Here is a 20,899-nt window from a genome sequence, read left to right as displayed (position 1 = left end):
CCATGATCTTTATTGTTCTTGGGTTTTTACTTCTGTTTTTCTCTCTTGGTGTTCTCCCTCTTCCTTCTGGGGGATGAGGAGAGAGTTGAGTGAGCAGCTGGGTGGGAGTTTGACTGTTGGCCAAGGCTAACCCACCAGCAGCAGCATCCTTGGAGCACATCCAAAATACAACTACAGAACAGTTTTCTGCCAAAATTTCTCCTCTTGTGGCTGGAGTATTTGCCTGCAGCATACACTCACTGCCCTCCTCTGCTTAAACAGAGCCAAATTCTTTCCTCTCTGTATTGGCTGTCTGCTGCTTTGACTTTCTGCCTTGCCTTGGAGCAGGGATCAGGATGTGGGACATCCCCTCATCCACCTGTGCAATGAGTCTGCTCAGCAAGCCAAAGAGTTGTATGCCCTTTTTCTCTCATGGACTGTTCAAGTGAGTCTTTGGTTAAAGGGCTAATAAGGCAGGGAAATTATTTGGCAAGAAAAGTATTCTGTTTTCTAGGGACTAGAATTTCCGAAAGTGTCTTTGGCATGTAGCAAAGCTACAGACCTCAAAGAGATCATGCGGGCTTGCATCACTGAGTTCAAGTCCTCACTCCAAATCAGCCAAAAGTGGTGATATGAAATTGTCTAACCACTTAGAGGGATCTGTTTCTTTCTGGCTTTAAACAGCAAATCTCAGAAATGGGATCACAGATGACATTTTAGACCAAATGTAACTGCATATTCTTCTTCACCTTCCTTGTTGGCTAGGTTCAGACAGCTCTTTGCTTGATTTGCCCATTTCCAGAAAAGTCAGCTCTACTTTCTACTGCTCAGTGGCATTGTCTGGGGAGCCCCCAACACCCTACCCATGACTGTGTGGTCTGTCTGGTGCTGACTAATTGACTAATCTGTTCCCCTTTGGATTTAGCCCTTCAGTCCAAGTATCAAATTTGACTTCCTTGCGATTGACCCGAAGCTTAAAAGCAGGTCTCTAGAAAGATGAAACGTGCATGTGTTGTATCCTTTAACTTTGCATGTTACACTGGGACAGATTGGAGACTGCAGCCTCTGAGTTAACAGATTTGAGACAAACTTTTGCAGAGACGTAACTGCATCTTCAGAGTTCCCTACAGAGTCTTCTTTCTGTACTAATCTCAACACAATCTTTTACAAAAGTCAGAAGTTTGTGTTCCTCTTAATCCTAACAAGACACTGCTATTCATGATGCATTTCAATACTCTGGTCGCTATCTGAACAATTGTCTCCTCATGGAGAAAGGCAGATCTTTCTTGTATGACCAGCAGTCCTGGAAAATAAAGCAGACAAGGTCCACTAATAAACTACTTTTGCCATACCTAAACTAGGAAATACCTCTACTTAATTAGCTTGATGGATTATAAAATTTACTCAAAATCACCCATAGAGGTGCACTTGGGTTCACGAAAAGGCTCTGTGTGTGTGGAAGATTTAAACTGAATCAGTTCCTCCTGCAGAGAAAACAGATGTAGTTGTTTTCTTCTCTGGGCAAACAAACCTGGCTGTAGCCTTATGAGGATATAAATCACTGTGAAGACTTCCTGGGAAACTCAGCAGTGTAGGCTGATATGGTATCAGCTTTGTGTCTACTTGATCAGCTGTGAAGACAAGCCTGGTGAGGATGTGGTCTTGTGCAACCTGAGACTTTGTCTGTTATTTTTAGGGGGCTGATTTTTTGACTTCTTCATGTCTTCATTCCAAGTTCCTAAGTCGAGTTTAGTCGTTGACTGTAGACCATTAGTTGAAGTAGTAAGGGTCTGTTTTCTATGTGTTTCCTCTGAGTCATGGGGAGTTGGACAATAAAGCAGCAAGCACTGGAAGAAATAACCAGAGTTTCAGCCTCATCAGATTAATTTTTGAAGTTGTCTTTTTAGAAGTTATCAAATATTCAGATACTAACAAAAACAATAAAATATATATTAAACTATTGAGTTTTCTGTTCTTTCAACAGTAACAGCTCTCTGTACAGGTACAAACAAACAGAGAGATTGGATGAAAACCAGTGCAAACAAGAAAATTAAATTTCAGCCACTGGTGATTGATCAGATGAGCATGAACAGTTGGTCCATCTCTGCTATTATTCTTTCTCAATAATAATACATCTGGCTGAAATATTTGTTCTCAGGTTTTCTGTGTGGCTTGAGTCCTGTCTCTGGGAATGTGCAGTGCTGAGCAATGCAGCTGATTATCATTTTTTTTTTTTTTTTTTCTAATGAAAAAAAGGACATCCTAAGCTGTCCTGATGGTGTATGTACATGTTCTGTTGTCCTCTTACCTGACTCTGATCAGGCTATGTAAGGATCAACAAATACACCTGCTCTTGGCCTTTGGCCCAAACCTGTGTTCTGCTCTCTTTAATTTGGATATTTGGGAGAAACACAAAATCTCTGTGACATTAACTTGGTGAGTACTTTTGAAGTTGAATTATTTTGAAAGGCAGAAGTAGGCTGGAACTGAAACCTCATGACTGAAATGCTATTTTCCTGGGTCGCGCCTTGCCTAAGGGTAACTTGGACCCACTGCATTTTCAGTTGATACTCAGAGAGTCAGAATTACAGCTGTGTTGCAGAAACGCAGATCCAACATCACTGCTGGTAAGATTTCTCTTCTGTCTTCTTCATCTTGGTTGGTTGAGAACTTCTGTTATTGCCCTACATATGTCAGATGATTATAAAACCATAATTCTCTGCCACATCCACATGAAGCATGTGGAGGATGTTTACTGCCCTTGGGCTGCAACAGTAATTATGTATCATATGGCAAAGAAAGAACCCTCTGGAGACTGGAATTTCCTCTAAAATATGAAGCCTCTGGCAATGCATGTCACCTTCTAACCATGTGCTAATCACATATGTATATATGAACTTCTGCCACATCCAAATTTTATTTGGATGTTTAAATGACTGTATTAAAGCTTGTTCTGATTTAAGTATTAGTTCTTAGATGTTATTTCTGGCAGTCAGTGCTTCAATTCTCACCAAACAAGGAAATGCTTTTGACCCAAAGTACAGATGGGGAAACTGCGGCAAAGAGTTCCTGTGTGGCTGCCAGCGGGAGGACTTGGTACATAAGAGGCAGCGGAAGGCCATGCAGATGTATGGCTGTGCAGGAACTGTCTACCCAAGCAGAGCTAATAGGTTTTTACCTGAGGTGTGGGGGAATTGCTGGTGCTTATATGGCTTGCAAAAGAGGAAACCAGGAGCTCTTGTTCTCTGCTCTGTTGCTCTACCTTGTAAACACAGCTTGAGGACCTGGATAGTGCAGAGCCAGGGTGATTTAAATTCATTATTTAAATAGATACAGCAACTATATTATTGAATATCAATGAACTGTTTATGTATGAACTTCCATTTGAAACATTACCCGTAATCAAATACCAGGAGAAAAGGAGCCTTTGTGTTTTCATTGAGCTCCATTGTTTCATTTTATCTCACAGTAACTAACAGTTTCCCCATCTTATTTCCTTTGTATTGAGCCTAAGACCAAAGCAATAACTCTGTTAAAAAAAAGCAATGAATTGTAATCAATTTAATAAACAGCAAAGGAAGTGCTTTGACTAAATGAGAAGCTTTTAGCCACATCTCTGGCTCCTCACCTGTGCATGCTGGCTCTGCTCTGTGCTGCATGTCTCAGCTCCCCTTGGTCTCTCTGCCCTGCTCCATCCCTGGGCAGCGCAGGGCCTGTCTCGCTGTTCTGCCAGTATCTGCTGCTTTTTCCACTCTAGGAGTGTCAGCAGCTTTAGTTTATTCAGCTCACATGAGAAAGGCCTAAATAAATACACCTTTGAGACTTTCCTGGAGCTGAGGGTAAACACCAGAAAAGCAGAGTTTTATTCACTCTTAATCTAAGCAGAACTTATCTAGTTCTTGGTACCCAGCATGGAACATTTCAGTTTATGACTTTTTTCACTTACCACTGCCTGCTCCAAAAGCAAGCAGTAAGTTGGTGCCTGTGCTCGGGCCATTTACTTCCTGGGGCTTTCACATACCAGGGCCACATTTCTGGAATTCCTCCTATAAAGCTCCAGTTATCTGCAAGCTTCTGATGTTAACTATGTAGCAGGCATCAAACTTTACTTTTTGCAGACCAGTTAGGACAATAGAATCAGAAAATCCTGAGCTGGAAGAGATCCACAAGGATAATCGAATCCAACTTCTGGCTTTATGCAGGACCACCCAAAAAACAGACCCTATGTCTGAGAGTGTTGTTCAAATGCTTCTTGAACTCCAGCAGTCTCAGTGCCATGACCACTGACTGCCCTGAGCAGCCTGTCCCAGTGCCCAACCACCCTCTGGGTGCAGAACCTTCCCCTTACCCCCAGCCTGACCCTCCCCTGTGCCAGCTCCATGCCGTCCCCTCAGGTCCTGTCGCTGTCCCCAGAGAGCAGAGCTCAGCGCCTGCCCCTCCGCTCCCCTTGTGAGGGAGCTGCAGGCCGCCATGAGGCCTCCCCTCGGCCTGCTCTGCTCGGGGCTGAACAAACCAAGGGACCTCAGCTGCTTCTCATAAGTCTTGCTCTTCAGACCTTTCACTATCTCAGTTGCCCTCCTTTGGACATACTCTCATAGTTTTATGTCCTTCTTATACAGTAGTGCCCAAAACTGCACACAGTGCTCAAGGCGAGGCCACACCAGAGCAGAGCAGGACAATCTAGCTTGACTGGCTAGCTTGACTGGCTAGCAATGACAAGCTTGATGCACTCCAGGGTACTTTTGGCCCTTTTGGCTGCCAGGGCACAGTATTGACTCATATTTGTTTTGCTGTTGACCAAAACACCCTAGATCCCTTTCCACGGGGCTGCTCTCCAGCCTCTCCTCCTCCAGTCTATACGTATACCCAGGGCTGGCCTGTCCCAGGTGCAGAGTCTGATACTTGCTCTTGTTGAACTTCATATGGTATATGATTGCCCAGTCCTCTACTTTGTCAAGATCTTTTTGCAAGGCATCTCTACCCTTGAGGGAGTCAACAGCTCCTCCCAATTTAATGCAATCCACAACCCTACTCAGTATGCATTCGAGTCCTGCATCCAAGTAATTTATGAACACATTAAAGAGAACTGGCCCTAAAATGGAGTCCTAGGGAACCACACTAGTAACTAGTAACTGGACAAGATATTGCTCTTGGGGAGGAGGCTGCTGTGAGCAAGGCAGACTGCAATTCACCAACTGCTCACATTGTGCTGCTGATCTGGAACACCCAGTAGGCAATGACTGGCAATTGTGTCAGCATTGCCTTCAAGACAGGACACAGCCGGTGCTGACTGGTTCTGCCTATTCACTTCTAAAAGCTATTTCTGATAGGTACAAGGCTGCAAGGAGGACCAGCACAGAAAAAGAGGGAAGAATAAAATAAATATGCAAGACAAATGCTTAGCTGTACAGAAACTTCCCTTGGAATTGGTGGTGCTGTCTGGTTTCCTCCTCTTCCTTTACCTGCCCTCAGCTTTTGTTAGGGGAGCGGAAGGGATGTACTGTGTGTCCTGCCTGTGCTCTGTTCTTTCCATTCCCTGAGGCAGTTCACAGTGCTCGATATACAGGAAAGTAGGAAGATGGGTCCTAGAAGGGGTTCTTCACAGAGAGAGTGGTTGTACACTGGAACAGGCTCCCCAGGGAAGTGGTCACTGCACCGAGCCTGACTGAATTTAAGAAGAGATTGGACTGTGCACTTAGTCACATGGTCTGAACTTTTGGGTAGACCTGTGCGGTGTCAAGAGTTGGACTTGATGATCCTTAAGGGTCCCTTCCAACTCAGGATATTCTATGATTCTATGATTCTATGAAGATGAGTTAAGTCTCATTGTGGGCATTCTTTCGATATCCCATGGGCAAGAAGACCTGTGCCACGGAAGGACAGGCACACGGGCAGAGTGGAACCATATTGCTGAGGTTTTCCTCTCAGGTTGTTCAAAGAGATGTAGGTCTGCAGTTTTGGTGCAGGTGTCTTTAGCAGCAATTTATGTTCAGGGCAGGAAGGCAAAAGAGTAGGTAGGAGGTATGAAACATCTCAGCCTCCCAAGAGGAGTATGACCACTCTGTTGCGATACTGCTGTTTGCTGGGCTGAAGCTGCTTGTCCCAGAGGACTGCACTCAAAATTCATTCAGGACTCAAATCTGACTATCTATGGACCTCAACACTGTTTTTAGCAGTGTTGCTAAACTCCATCACAACTGCTCTCTTACTCCCCCTCCTCAGAAGGATGGGGGGGGGGGGGGGAGCTCTTTTTATGAAGACGTCTGTCCTCCCAAACAACCACTAAATGCAGCGAGGCCCTGCTTCCCAGGAAGTGGCCGAACATCACTTGTTGCTGGGAAATAAAGAATAGATATATTTTTTTTTCTCTGTGCTTCCAGGCAGCCTTTGCTTGCTTTTTTCCCTCTTCCTCTTCCCTTTAATTAAATTATCCTTATCTCAACCTGTGAGCCTTTTTTTTTTTTTTTTTCTTTCCAGCATACTTTCTTCTTCCCCTTTTCTTCTCAGCAGTTGTGGTGGAGCTTAGGTGCCCTGCAAGGTAAAACCACCATAGTAAAAAAAAATAAGAAAAGGAAAGGAACTTTTCAGTTTGGCCTCTTTTAAATTAGAACCATATTTATCAGGCCTCAGATATCTTTGGTACGAAAGCATGATTTTTACAGTTTTAAAATGATGAACTCTGACAAAAACATGGTAGGAAATGTCCTTATTACATATTCTCACACAATCTCAGGAGGACACTTGAGAATGATTATAATGATCTATGGAGCTTGTACTCAAAGGCAATAAATTATTTTGGTTCTTGAGCAGAGAGCAGCCAATATTGCATCCTCAAAGGAGGCCAAAGAAGTGTTTTAAATGCTGTCAGTGGTAGTTTTTAATCCACTCAGGACTTTGTTAGTGCTTGCATATTTTGTTAGATATTTAAATATTACAGTGATGAGCAGCAAGATAAAAACACAAAACAAAGTAGTAGTAATAGCTACTGCTGTAATAGATGTAGTTGGGTCAAGGACAGACTAAGTCCATTTACTAGAGGTAAATTGGTAAGAGTTTACACTCACCTGGACTTATTTGATCTAACAGACTTTTGTGGTGAGCTGCCACTAAGGCTCTCAGAAAGTAACTGTAGAGGTAGAAGCCCCATCTGCTTTGTGTTACAAGTAGGCATTTCAGAAAAGCTTATTGTTATCTGTACATGTTTCCATTGCACAAACAGGTCTCAGATGCACACAAGAAGCAAATGCCTTGTAAAGGGAGATTTTTTTCATTACATAGAAATCAGTTTTCAAAAAAGTATATAAATAACCAACAGAATATATTGAAGGGATAGGTAGTAATTATCCTATTCCTACCTCTTGGTTTTCATGCTGCAGTCTTCAAAACAGTTCTTAAATAAGAAGTATCTATTACCCCCAAGGTGAATTGGAAGTAGTCATGCTTTAAAAGCTGCCTAATTACATATTTAATCGTGAGGCTGGAACCTTTCTGTCTCTTGAATGATAAAGCTGCCTAAAGTACATATTGACATAAGATACAGTCTCTTAAGTAAATAAAAGACAGCTTAAACATTTTCACATTGGATATTTGCCAATGAGACCAGAATAACTCACAGGGGTCTCATGGAGAACGTAGTAATAGGATGGAAGGAGGAAAAACAGGAAATGAAAGCAGGAGACCCGAATGCAGAAAAAAAGATCTTTGTTCAACGGCCTGATCTAGCTATGCTTAATGAAGGAAAGTGTCTTACCAATGCTTCTGAATTGAATTCAGATTGGAGAATATTTGAGACAGATTTTGATACTGGTGTTACAGCTTTTAATCCGAAAGGTAGGCTGGTCTGACAAGGAAGTCAGTAACAGACTGCATGGGCTCAGCAAGGGGAAGCCATGCTTGAGCAACCCAATATGATTAAATGACTGGCTTGGTAGGTGAGGACTGAGAGCAATAGGTCTTGCCCACCTTGATTTCAGTAAGGCTTTTGATACTGTCTCCCTAAAGACGAGAAGAAGCTGATGATGGGCTGGATGAGTAGATAGTGAGGCAGCTTGAAAAATGACTGAATAGCCAGGCCCAGATGGCAGTGATGAGTGGAACAGCCTGTTTGGAGGTAACTAGAGACGTACCCCAGGGGCCAGTAGTAGGTCCAATCCTATTCAGCATCTTCATTAATGATGTGGATGATGGGGCAGAGTTTATCCTCAGCAAGTTTGTGGATGACGCAAAGCTGGAAGGAGTGGCTGATGCACCAGAGGGTTGTGCTGTCATCCGGTGGGCACAAACTGGAACACAGGAGATTCTGTCTGAACATCAGGAAACACATTTTTGCTGTGTGGGTGGTCAAGCAGTAGAACAAGTTGCCCAGAGAAGTTGTGGAGTCTCCATAAAGATATTTAGAGATATTCAAAAGCTGACTGGACACAGCCCTGAGCAGATGGTTCTAGGTGACCCTCACTGAACATGTGGGTTGGGCAAGAAGACCTCCAGAGATCCCTTCCAGCCTCAACCATTCTGTGATTCTGTGACCTTTTTCTGTAAGGTGACTGTGAAGGCAGAGAATGAGCTTATAACTTGATTCAAATTTAAAATAAAGCATCTGTGCTGTAGCTAACTCAATGAGAACAATTTATTGGTGTATTTTTTTTTCCCCAGATCAAATAGTTTGAACTGGGTGCATTAAAGGAATCATATACCTGAGACTTTTGGGAGTGAAGCAGCCACCCACTGGAAGAAGAATGCCTAAAATTAGATGTGGCTGATGAACACAAGCATTTTTGTGTGCCAGATTACATGTTATGTAATCATGCTCATCCTTTGCCACCCACGACTTCCCCTGGAAGCACACCTTGGCTTGGGCAACATGAGAACAGCACTGGAGATCTTGCATCCTCCTTCTTCAAAAGGAAAATGTTTAAAGGAATTCAGCAAAGGGTGAATCTCAGCTGGAGCTTGGGGAGGTCCTATGATACAAGGTACAGCAGGGTACTGTGAGGCAGTCTTAGAGAGGGCAGAGCTGTGCACAGGCACTGAGTAGTTCTTTACAATATTACAGCTCTTCCGGACATGGCACTTGGACTGTCCTCTTCAAAGCACACTCTCCATAATTATATTTTTCACTCCAAAGCCGCATGGAGCTTTGGTATAGGAGTATAATCAATAACCTCTGTCTTTTCTGATGTTTGCTATCTGCTGTGACATGCTGTGTAATATGAAAGCTGCAAGTGTCTGCATCATTTCTACTTTAGCTTGGCACTGAATAATCTGATAAATATCTTAACTTGTTCAGTTGTCTTTAGTTTGTCTAAATGCTTCAATCTAGGCTGTGAATTATTTTACTTAGAGAGCATTCCTCCTTTATAAAACAGAGCACCCTGTATGTCTTCCTTCTTAAATGCCTTTACTATGAAATGATCACAAACACTAAAGCAAATCAGCATGACATTGTGGAAATCATCAGGTGAATACTATTATTTCAAAGTTACTTTCAGATACTTTTCCTAACAATATCAGGGATATATTTCTTGTATTTGACAATGCACATCTTGCTGATAAGCCAGGTACTACTAATGAACGCACCCCGCATGTAAGTGACAATCAAGGAACAAAGGTCTTGGGAATGATTAACAATAAAAGCTAAAGATAACCGTTGACTTCAGATCAACCTGACCTTTACCAGAATGCATTTGGCTACAAAGACATGGAGTAACCCCTGTAATCCTTTAAGTGAGGTTACTTCAAACATAAAGAAGCCATAAAAATAGCACTTGAAATTTAAGAGGTTTACAGTGGCCAGCTCCCTAGACTAGGTGTTCTGAAGAAACATCAAAGAAAAATATCCGTTACACATGAAGCCTGCTTAGGCTCTGGAGGTCATTTAACACCTATAGCACAACTTTCAAGCTGTGGAAAATGCACTTCTCTTTGCTATCTTCTACACAACTGCTTACATCTCAGTTCCGTCTTTCCCTCCCCTTCAATAAAAACAAAAGATCTTATACAACATTTAGGCAACTTTCTCTGCCTTCCTTTCTCTCCTGGGTGCTGTTGCACTCCACTGTAAATATGATCACTGCTCTGCTTTTTCACTTGAACGTTCTGCTTTAACTATGTCAAATCCTAAAGCATATTCTATTTTGGGAGCAACCTAGCTTTTGGCATGCTTATATATCCAGTCCTCAACAACCTGAAAGTAGAGTGATGGATAGTGTCCAAGGCTGCAAATCAGCTTAGCTTGGTTGCAGATAGATATGAGAGAAACACGTGTCTAAAACTGCTTGTAATTTTCTCTTGCCAGGACTTCTTAGAGAGGAAAAATGAAGATCTTAACATATCCCATTGAAAATCTCTCTCATACAGGGTATCTACATCTTCTAAATATACTGTTCTGTTGCTGTTGGTGTAAAAAGAACAGGAAGAACAATTTATACCTTACTGCAATACAGCAAATTGGATTGTGGCTGCTAAGTTCAAGTGAAAGCTTCTTGTATATGAAGAGCTTACAACTATTTGGTTGGCAGAATGCCATATGATCTTATAATTAGAAGGGGACTTCTAGACAGTGACAATTCCTACTTCTCTGCTGGTTGCATGTTTGCAGGTGCAGAATCACAGAGGTACTGAAATGAATAGTAAGGGATGAACAGTGAGGAGGGAAGGCAGGGTGCCTCTGCTCGCTTGTCAGTGCTGCCACTGGCTCCGCATGTGACAGTTTTGTTATGGTAATTTCCAGTCTTATTTATTACCTTGATGTCAAAAGGCTCAGGAATGATGGACTAGGGTCCTAGTGTGGTGGGCACTCTTCAAACACAGAACAGAAGGCAATTTCTGAACCCAACCCCAAGCTTGCCAACTAGTAGTAAAATAAGATCCATCAGGATGCAGACAGATAAGTGGGAATACAGGGTGTCCAGTGGAAATGTTATGCTTAGTATCAGAGGCAGGAGGCTCCAGCTACCAACAGCCTAGCTAGCTGGTAACATTTTGGTGATATCATGACAAAAGAGAATTTAAGCATGTCTGTGGAACTTCATAGGGCTGCTATCTTATGTGAGGAATGAGATACAGAGAGAAAATGAGTATTTGGGTTCCAAATATGTAGTTCCTGACATGTGGTCTGGTTAGAGGCATGTGTTGATCCCACTGAGAATGAATACAGGATGAGCTAGGACAGGGTGGGAGGCTGAAGAGCTGAGGGTGAAGAGATGAGAAAGAAAAGACATTCCTGTAATTCTAGAGGAGGAGAAATTGAAGCATTAAGACAGAAGCACAGGAAAATGATTTTCTCAGAGGATTTTGAAAGAGACAGGTAGCTAGAAGGGATACTGGTAAAAGCAACCTGCCAGGCTGAGATGTAGCTGGGGCATGGGGACAGAAGATGAGACCCAGAGTGACAGGGGGAGGAGAATGGCAGTGTTATCCCAACCAAACAGGGAGGAAGGAGATGGGTTGGGAAAGACTAGCCCTGTTGATTTCAGGTTAGTGATCCCATATATTGGTAGGTACCAGAGAGAGAGAGTTGGATTTGCACACAGACAGGCCCAGGTGGGATAGACTAATTGATCTGTCAAATATCTACACACAGACAGCAAGTGAATTGCTTTGGCTAGTAACTGATGAGATTACCTGGGAGCAAGTGTTGAAGGACAGTAGACAGTTGAAGATGAAGCCCTGAGAAGGGGGCTCAGGTGTCTGCTGCTGCAGAGGATATGAAGGAGGAATAATTAAGGAGGGAAGGGGAGAATCAGGAATCACTGAAGCAAAGCTATGACGAAAAGCGTGGTCAGCAGAAGCAGGCAGGTTGCAGTGGAGAGGACTGTCTCAGAGTAGGTCCTAAGCTGTGCCTTGAGCCAGGCAGTTGGACATCCCAGTCCTGCCATATTTTTACCTCAGACACCCTCTCTTTCCTACCACACTAAGTTCTGCTGGACATGTTTTTAGCAGGAGCAGGCATCAGGCAAGGCCTTTTGCAGGCAGAGAGGAGGGCCTGTCCCCAAGACCTGAGCTCGGCCAGCCACAGCAGGCAGCAGAAGTTTTGTGGGAGTGATCACAACAAAGGCCTTGCACTCTTCTGCCAGTACCTGCTGGAAACAGACAGTGGAAGAAGAGAGGGAAGAGAGACGGAGAGTGCCCAAAACAGAGCTGCTTCCCGGCAAGTTTGCCCACAGAAAGCAGCTGTTTTGACCAGGACCAAGGAGAAAGATGAGTGGGCAGAACTATTTGTGGAGAAGTGCTCCTGAAGTGACACAGGACAACATGGGTATGGACAGAGGCTGAAAGGACAGGTTTGGGACCTTCAGTTTTAGTCCGAGTCCTGCTCCTGGTGTGGCTAGTGAATCCTCTACCCTCCTTGCCATGCAGCTACCTGTTTATGGTAAATGCAGCAGTAACTGGATGGCATGAGGTTTAATTAATATATCTGCAGTGCTTAGAAATCTCTGCATGATTTCTCTGTTCTCAAAGTGCAAAATATTCTTCCCACTTTTCAGAATTTATTTTGGAAACTAGAGATTTTTTTCCACTTCCAGGCTCCTGTTGTTGTTTCAGTTCAGGTAAAAAAAAAAAAAATAATAATAATAAAAAAAAATAAAACTAGCTCCATAAATTTCAAGAAACTTTGCTAGTCTAAAGGAACAGTCTGAAGACCATGAGGTTGTGGGGGGATGAAGGTCTTTTCAATTTTCTTGCTGAAAGACACCTTAATCTAGGCAAACTTCTTACATGCATTAAGCCAATAGACTTTCAGTGGTTTCCCAGGTTACAGTTCATTAGTGTCTGTATCACAGAGAACCAGGAAGCACACTAAAATAAGGACACTGCAGATTTCATTGTTGCATGGTGCTAACAGAGAACTCGCTTCTTGCACAGGCGATTAGACAGGCCATGGTACTTCAAGTATTTTTAACTTTGTGATCTGATGAGAGTTTTAGAAATAGGAGAGCTGACATAAAGGATCAGACGTAATTCCACAGTCTGGAGGATAAGGTGGTGCTCTTCCAAGCTGATGGCGTCTATCAGCCCCTGTAATATAAATGATACCCACGGAGGGGGAGGATTAGTTTATTCAACACCCTGCTGGGTTTCTCTTTCTAGAGCCTGCACGCTGACAGGTTTTCTGACAACAGAAGGGATATCTTCAGGCCTTGGAGACCTCTGGAAAACTGGTACTGTGGACATCAGTCGGGCTGAAACATCTACCAAAGTGTGGTCACAGAAAATAAATGCCCTTAGTGCTCTCACCAGCCCACCCCAAGAAAATACCTCATTCAGCTACACAGCAAACTTAATATGCCATTTGAAGGTCACAGGGAGATTGGGGAGATTTTCTGCATTCTTGTGCATTCAGAGGACTCAATCCTGAAAGGTGCTTCCAGAGGGAAGCCCATGGGGTCTGTGCAGGGCTCCAGAGGTCTCAGTGGCCTACTTGCAGATGCAGTGATCCTGGCACACAGGCCATCTTCCAAGGACCAGGGCCACCAGTAATCAGTCTAGGTGATGGCCTCTCATCTGCTACAGTCAGTGCCTGTCATACTGCCTAGTGCTGCTTCCTGGCTCCCTGTGCTCTCCTCCCTGGGTGCATCTCACCAGCTGTCTTGTTCTAGCTCCCTGGGGCATGCAATCTCAATGGTCAGTGTTTAACAGTGTCCAGCATTGTGGGAGCCTGGCTGTCAGAAGGTGTTCCTGGGCTCCAGCACAATATAACCCTACAGCAGCAGCAGTAACACAAAGAGGCAGGAAGGGACAGTGCACATTTTGTGCTTGACAGAGTTGCAAAAGAACTGCATAGTGAATATACACTAGGTAGCATGAGACCGACTTCAAAGACATTAATAAATAAGCTTCATAGTGATATTAAAAGCTACAGGGAAAAGGTGAGCTTGGAAAATGAAAACCGGTTTCCTCAACCCCTTTTCCAACTGCTCTGCAGAGGAGGAAAAAGGACCTTGGTAGAAACTAGAGTATGTTCCTCCCCCAGTTATTTTCCTGGCTTTGCTGATGGATAGCACAGCTCACTGAAGAGGTTATTGGTACATACAAACATCAGTTACCTAAGCCTATTATTACTAGAATCTGTGGGCTAATTAATGCTTGCATCAGAAGTTAATGAAGGACAAGAATTCTTTACTGCTGATGGTCTCACTAAAATGACTGTCTGGAACACATGAAAAAGCTATTGTCAGTGGCAAATTACCATTACAGACAGCTACATGAATATAAATCTCTCAGAAAAGGTGACATGCTCTTTATTTTGTGGGTTTTAATCTGATAGTGTCCCTGTGGTCTCTGTGCAGCATCTCCCTGATCCACCCATGTGGCTCCTTGGTGGAACCCTGCTCGGTCCAATGTCTCATCATTCTGCAGTTCACGGGGAGCCCTGCATGTTTATCTGCCACCCATGATGTCTTCCTTGTCTCTTCTCAGCCCGATTTTTCTGCCATGACTCATATTATCTCTAAGCCAAATACCCAGATGTAATGCCAGCATTTTAGGCAACATTACTGTCGCTGTGTGTTCTCAGTACAGTCACTGCCTGCTGTAAGGATTTGTGCTGCACTCATCTCTGAAGTAGCAGTGCTGCTGTGTACCCCAGGCACAAACTACTTCTCTTTCAAAGGCAGAAAAAAAGTCACCACAGGAGGAGTGACTAACTCTGGATGAATCTAGAAGAAATAAAATGTCCATCAGCCATTAGCACAAACAAGCCCTGCCTGAAGGTTGCTTGATTTGGTTCTGGGGGCTTGAATAACTCCTTGGGAGACTTGGGATTCTTACTTAGCAAAGGGAACTTGAAGGCATTTTCACATTCCATTTTTTCAGCTGCACCAAGAGTTCTTCAGCTGTCTCAGAGGATTTGATTTGATGTGTTTTAATTTCCACATAAATTGTTCTCTCATACACCTGGTATGAGTCTTGGTGACTGAAAGGGACATCCTCACTTTGCTCCACAGCATGTCAGCCATGCTAGGAAGGCCTCAGAGAGGTAAGCCTTTCTGAGCAGACACAGGCTGTGTGCCCTCCACCTGTGCAAGGTACTTCTGTACAGGGTTGCTAACTTGGGCTTTCATCTGTGTGGTAGCTTCATCCCTCTGATGGATGAGGGCCAGCAGGTCCTTGGCCATGGACTCGAAGGTACTTTAACTCCCCTCTGGTATATCAGGCTGGATAGGAGTGTGCACAAACATTGAGTATTAGAGCACAAACATTGCTTGAATTCGGGTAAACTAAGACTAACAGGATAGGGTAGTATGAGGCTGGTCAACAGTACTAATATCTTCAGATGGGATTATATTTGCTACTCATTTTAGAAGAAATGTGCCATAGAAGCTAGATGTCACCAAAAGCTACTGCATTTTTAATTCCTTTTGTCCTCTCTAGAACATTTAGGGAATTGTTATATAAAACAGAATTTATTTTCTTCCAATAAAAAAATACAATTTTTGCTGGGTTCCACTTGACTGTTTGATGAAATTAATTTCACAATGGGTTGTGACTACCTGCCTGGCTGGGTGTGAGCTGTTTCTCATCCCATCAGGCTGTGGTTCTTCTGAGATTGCTACAAATCCCATGGAAGTCCATAAATCCTGATTTTTACCATTAGACTTCAATTAGCTTAAAGTTGTATAAACCTGTCAGGGTAAAGGGAGCTCCTTGTTCAATTCTGTTTGCTCATTCTGTTTTGAGTGCATTCCTCTGGTGAAAACTTCCTTGACTTCATAATGGCCATGGTGCATCTGTACCACTGTAAAGCAGTCCGTTCTTGACATGCATTTCACAACCAAGTATTTAGTCATCCTGATACAGACAGGATAAGTGACTTGTCCAGGATCATGCAGGAAATATGGAGCTGAGCAAGGTACTAATGTGTGGTTTTCAGTAGGCACTGTTCCTTATTGGAGAAGCTGCTGAAAGATTATGCATAAGAGTTTAGGGAATCCTACTTTCAGGCAGTAGTAGATAAGTGGACAGAGCAATTGGAGAAAAGACTGGCCTCCTGCATGGGCTGGGATGTCTTTCTATCTAAATACTGAACAGCACAAAAGAAAAGAAGGAAAAAAAAATACATATATATATATATATATCAAAGAAACCTAATTATAACAACACCATAGATTTTCTACCCCTGCAGGGCTGGACTTACGGGAGGATCAGTTTAGCAACACTGCTGTGTAGATAAAATGCAAATCAGAGCAAGATCAGCCACACCATAAGCTGAAATTGTTAAAACCTGTCACATGCTTTAACAGGAGCTTCAAACCAAGACAAACCGTATAAAATCCTAGTGATGCTTTAAAAACTGTTTCATCGTTCAAAAATGTCATAAATAAAAGGTTTCTTTTTGATAAAAGATCTGGAGAAACAATAGACCGGCATATCACAAAATAGTCAGCTCCTGGATTGTCACTTCTAAAAAGGTGAATGTGTCAGAAATGATAGGGACAAGATGAATGTGCTTGACTAAGGCTGTTCAGGGAGCTCACATTAACTTTACTAAGAGCCATAGACATGTACACGTGAGCACATTCATCTGCAAATGCAGAGCATATGTGGTGGAGAGACTGTGGTAATTGGTTTTCTCATGAAAAACAAGCAAAATACACTAATATTTGTGCAAATGCAAAGGCAAAAGGCAAAACAAACAGAATGTGAAAGAAAACATGAAGATATGATGGAGAGTGGAAAATGCTGGTGGAAAATGTCATGTGTATTGGGCCATATGCAGTAATTATGGAGCTTATAAATTAGTAAAATGAGAAACAAAAAAGCAGTGACTCCAAAGGTGAGATTATATATAAATATATATATTATATACTATAAATATTATATATACGTGTAATATGATATATAACACCTGCAAATTATTTGATGTGATATGATACGATACAATACGATGCCATATGATTCAATATGATGGAAAGTTAATAATTTGCAAACTCCTGACTGGCCTTAAATGCAGAGGTCAGGCAGTGATACACAAGCAAAAGCAATGGAATTTCAAAAGAGAGTTAACAACTTCTTCAAGATCAAAAAGAGAAACCGGAATTATCACCTAGCAAAAATGATTCATGTAATGGAGAGAAGAACATAGGGAGATAGATTTTGGACCACAGAGAGGATGAGTAGCTTTTACATCAAAGCCAAATAAAAGCTGTCTATTGGGAATGCTCAGAAAACCAGTGTGAACTCAACAGAGAGCCATAGACATCAGGTTCCGTATTGCCAGCAGAATAAAATTCCCCGTGACGTGATGAAGGGTATCTTGCAATAGTGTGTTTCCATGTTAGATTCACACATCTAAGGACTGGGAGCAATTCTGAGCCCTTCAGCATTGCCACTAGGAACAGAAAATGGTTTTGGTGAATGTATTGGAGCTGCAACTCTGCTCCTTTTTACAATAAAGGGAGTGGGACAGACAACTGTTGTCTTATCTAGAGCAGCCTTCTAGCATGGAAAGACAGCAACTGAAGATGAACTATGCAAATAATACAGATACCACCTTCTTCTGAGGTTTCATGAGACCAGAGGGCTGAATACAAGATCTTCACAAGTCTAAACGAATCTCCATACCCAGGTCATTCTTTCAGAGAATATGTACAGCCACTACAAACACAAGGCAAAAACATGAAGATGGAAGATGGTGGCATATTCATTCTCTTGAGATGTGAGCACCGGCTCTTAGACCTCTGCCAAACACAGGAGGGAGCGCCCAGCCCAGAACTGCAGAGGCAGACCCGGTGCTGGGGGTTTCCTGCAGTTTCAGGGGACACGCACACTCCTGCTACAAGTAGCTGCTCTGGAAACTACATGGCAGTAAAGCATGAAGGAGCTACTGTTCTAAACTGAGAGGAAAATGCTCTCTGTTGCTAAGGGAAGTCAGGGCTTAGTTAACTCTATTACTTTCATCACAGCTGATGCATATATATGGATATGGAATATGCCTCATGATACGCATTCATGGAATGATAGCTGTAAGAGTTTATTAAGTCCTTTCACATATATCCCCTTTCATAAACATAATCTTTATGTTGTGCTTTGCTATTTACATTCCAGTAGCTGCCATTCTTGACTAGAGCAGCGGGATGTGTTCCTTCCCTGGCTTTAGAGGCTGGATGCTCTCAGCAGCACAGCACACAGCTCAGTGCCAGCTGATGTAGGTTTTACCTGGTCTCTTATGCTTGTGACATTGGGCTGACCTTCTTCCTGAAGCCATTCTTGACTTATCTTCACAAAGACAGACAAAAATTCTTCTGCATTTTGTAACTATGCTACTTTTAGGTAACAATTTAGCTCTCTCTAGGCTAATGAAGTACCATTTGGTGTAGAGGAAAGTCCAAAGCACCACTATCATGATAACTCTGAGTATTTTTGGCTACTAGCCTTGGATTCTCACTCTGAGACAAAATGTACACACATCATAAATATAACTACAATGTAATGGCAACACTTGCCTTCTGCCTCCTTGATACTGAGGAGTTTGAGACTTAAAATAGTGATGTGCTTGCAGTATGGGTAGTATTAGACAGATGGTGTGCTGTTCTCACTTTGTAAGCGTACAGCCCGTATTTCCACAGACCTACGTAGACGAGCACATATCACCTGCTGCCTGGTAGTATGTGAACACAAAAGGTTAACTTGCTAGGTGTACCCTGGTAATTAGAGAATTGTCAAGTGTTTCCTGCACTGCTGGGCTCATTGGTTCATGTAGTTAATTTCCTAGGGTTTGTTACGTATATTTTTATCTCTCTCTTTTTTTTTTTTTTTTTTTTTTTTTCTTTTTTCCATTTAATAATTCTTGCTGGAATGGAGAAATATAACAGAAACTGATGTGCATGTAAAAGAGACTTCCTGCTCCCTTTCTGTTTGTACATGCAACTTGGAAATTCTCGTTCCCCTCATGCATTGTAGTTGCTGCGTTAATTAGCAGCGTAGCCTATAAACGAGGTCCAGTTTTCAGGGGAATTGTTACATTCCCTTTGAGGTTTCTGCTAACACAGAGACTTATCTCTTAAGTGTCCTAGTTGGTTCTTTGTTACTCTATTTCATATTAAGAAGACAGTCAATTTTGTAAGTCATTCTCAATGGTGGCTGCAGTGATATCACTGTTTGGTTTAAGCACCTTTTCCCATTTAACTTTATTAGGCATGTACAACTTTCCATCCCAACTGTGTAAGCTGTGTAACAATTGTTTTGTTCCCTTTATTTGCAGCTGTGCTTGTAAAAATGTGATTTTCATTTCTTCATTTCTGAAATTTTACTTTTATTAAACTTTTGCTCTCTTAGATAAAATATGTAACAAACATTAGAGAGGTATGTAGGGAAATCTACCGTATAAACAAGCAGTTTCTTGTTCTGCAGATATGGGAAAACTCTTTGTTCAGGAAATTCCTCAGATATAGGAAGGGGAAGAAACTCTGCAGTTTCTCTCCACATGCATTCTATTGGTTTTGCTGGGGTTTCTCCAAAAGAAAAAAATATAATACCGGGTAATTACCCAGAAATGCATTGCCAGGGCTCCATAGAAAAGTTTTCTTTAATTCCCACTTCTCTAAAACAGTGTTGTTAGATAAGCCTCAGGAATGCTCAGAGCACTGAGAAAACATTGAGGCACATTACATTTGATTTTGTATGTTGCCCTATGTACAAATTTATCTAATCAGATGGTGATTTCAGAAGCCTGGATCCATCACAGGTGTTAATATCAGCTGAGGTCTGCAGATTCTTTGCTTTCATCTTTCTCAGCTTGTGTGCAGCAATTTCCAAGTTGATCCAAAGCAGCTACTCTTCCTGGGGTAACTGTAAGGAAGAGTTGGATAATGATTATTGGGCAGAATTCATATATTACTCTTGTTCTTTTTGGCACTCTCTTCTCTTTTCTACAGCTTGTTATGTTGTAAGGAAAAGATTTGATTCCTATTAAGTCAGCAAAAAGAAATCCACTGATTTCTCCAGGAGCTAATACAGGTTCTGTGCCCTATTCTAGTCATGACCTCATCAGGGTCCTGATCACAGCATTTGGTGCACTAAAATAATGTTCAAATGTTACTCACTGAAAAAGTTGCTGAACAAATGAATGAATCCTCAGTCTTATGTTCTTTGAAATGTTTATTATACTGGTCTGGGCATCATTTAAAGCTTCAATGTACTGCTGGCTAGCGAGAGCTTTTTGTGGTTGTGTGGTTGTGGTCACGTGTATGTGATGGTATGGACCAAAGGAAAATATCATCCATGTGAATGACTCTGAGTCCTGTGTATTCTGCAGCACACAGGTCTTGTTCTCTCTGCATCTTCTGTAGGAAAATATTTTAATTCCTACTAGAATTGCTACTGTGAGGCCACTTCTGGAGAAGCAGAACAACTGATAGAGATGAAGAGGCTGATGCCTCTGCCTTGAAGCTATTCTTTGTTTTCCTTTATTGTTGCACAGCCCGTCTAGTCCAACAAAGGTAAATAAGATATTTGAAAAGGTAAATGGTTTCTTTATACCTTTGCTTTCATAATCATAAAGGTCTCCTATATGAACTACTGAACAAAGCCCTTGCCTGTGACTAGTTTAAAGATACCTGCTATTATCTCTAATCTCTGACAAGTGGGCCTGTGGGAAAGAGTGAAAGAGAGTGATTTATGTGGTACTTCTTAAAACTGAAGGGCACTCGCTGAGTTCATCCCAGGTTGCTTCCATCAGCCTCTGTGTAATTAACCCTCATTAATATCAGTGTGAGATTGAAATAGCCCTCCCTCCCAGTATTGTTATGGTAAATAGCATTTCAGATACTCTTAATTTGGGAGAAATGTTGGAAGCAATTAAGTTTCTTAGCACTACACTACAGCAGGAACTATGGGAGACATTGCATGAACACAGACGTGCATGACTGGTCAAAAATTAGTGTTTGCCTGGGGACTGACTGTGAATATAGATGCTCTCTGT

Source organism: Anas acuta, chromosome 5, assembly GCF_963932015.1.
Source record: "Anas acuta chromosome 5, bAnaAcu1.1, whole genome shotgun sequence".
NCBI classification, from domain to species: Eukaryota; Metazoa; Chordata; class Aves; order Anseriformes; family Anatidae; genus Anas; species Anas acuta.
Note: the sequence above shows the minus strand (reverse complement) of the source record.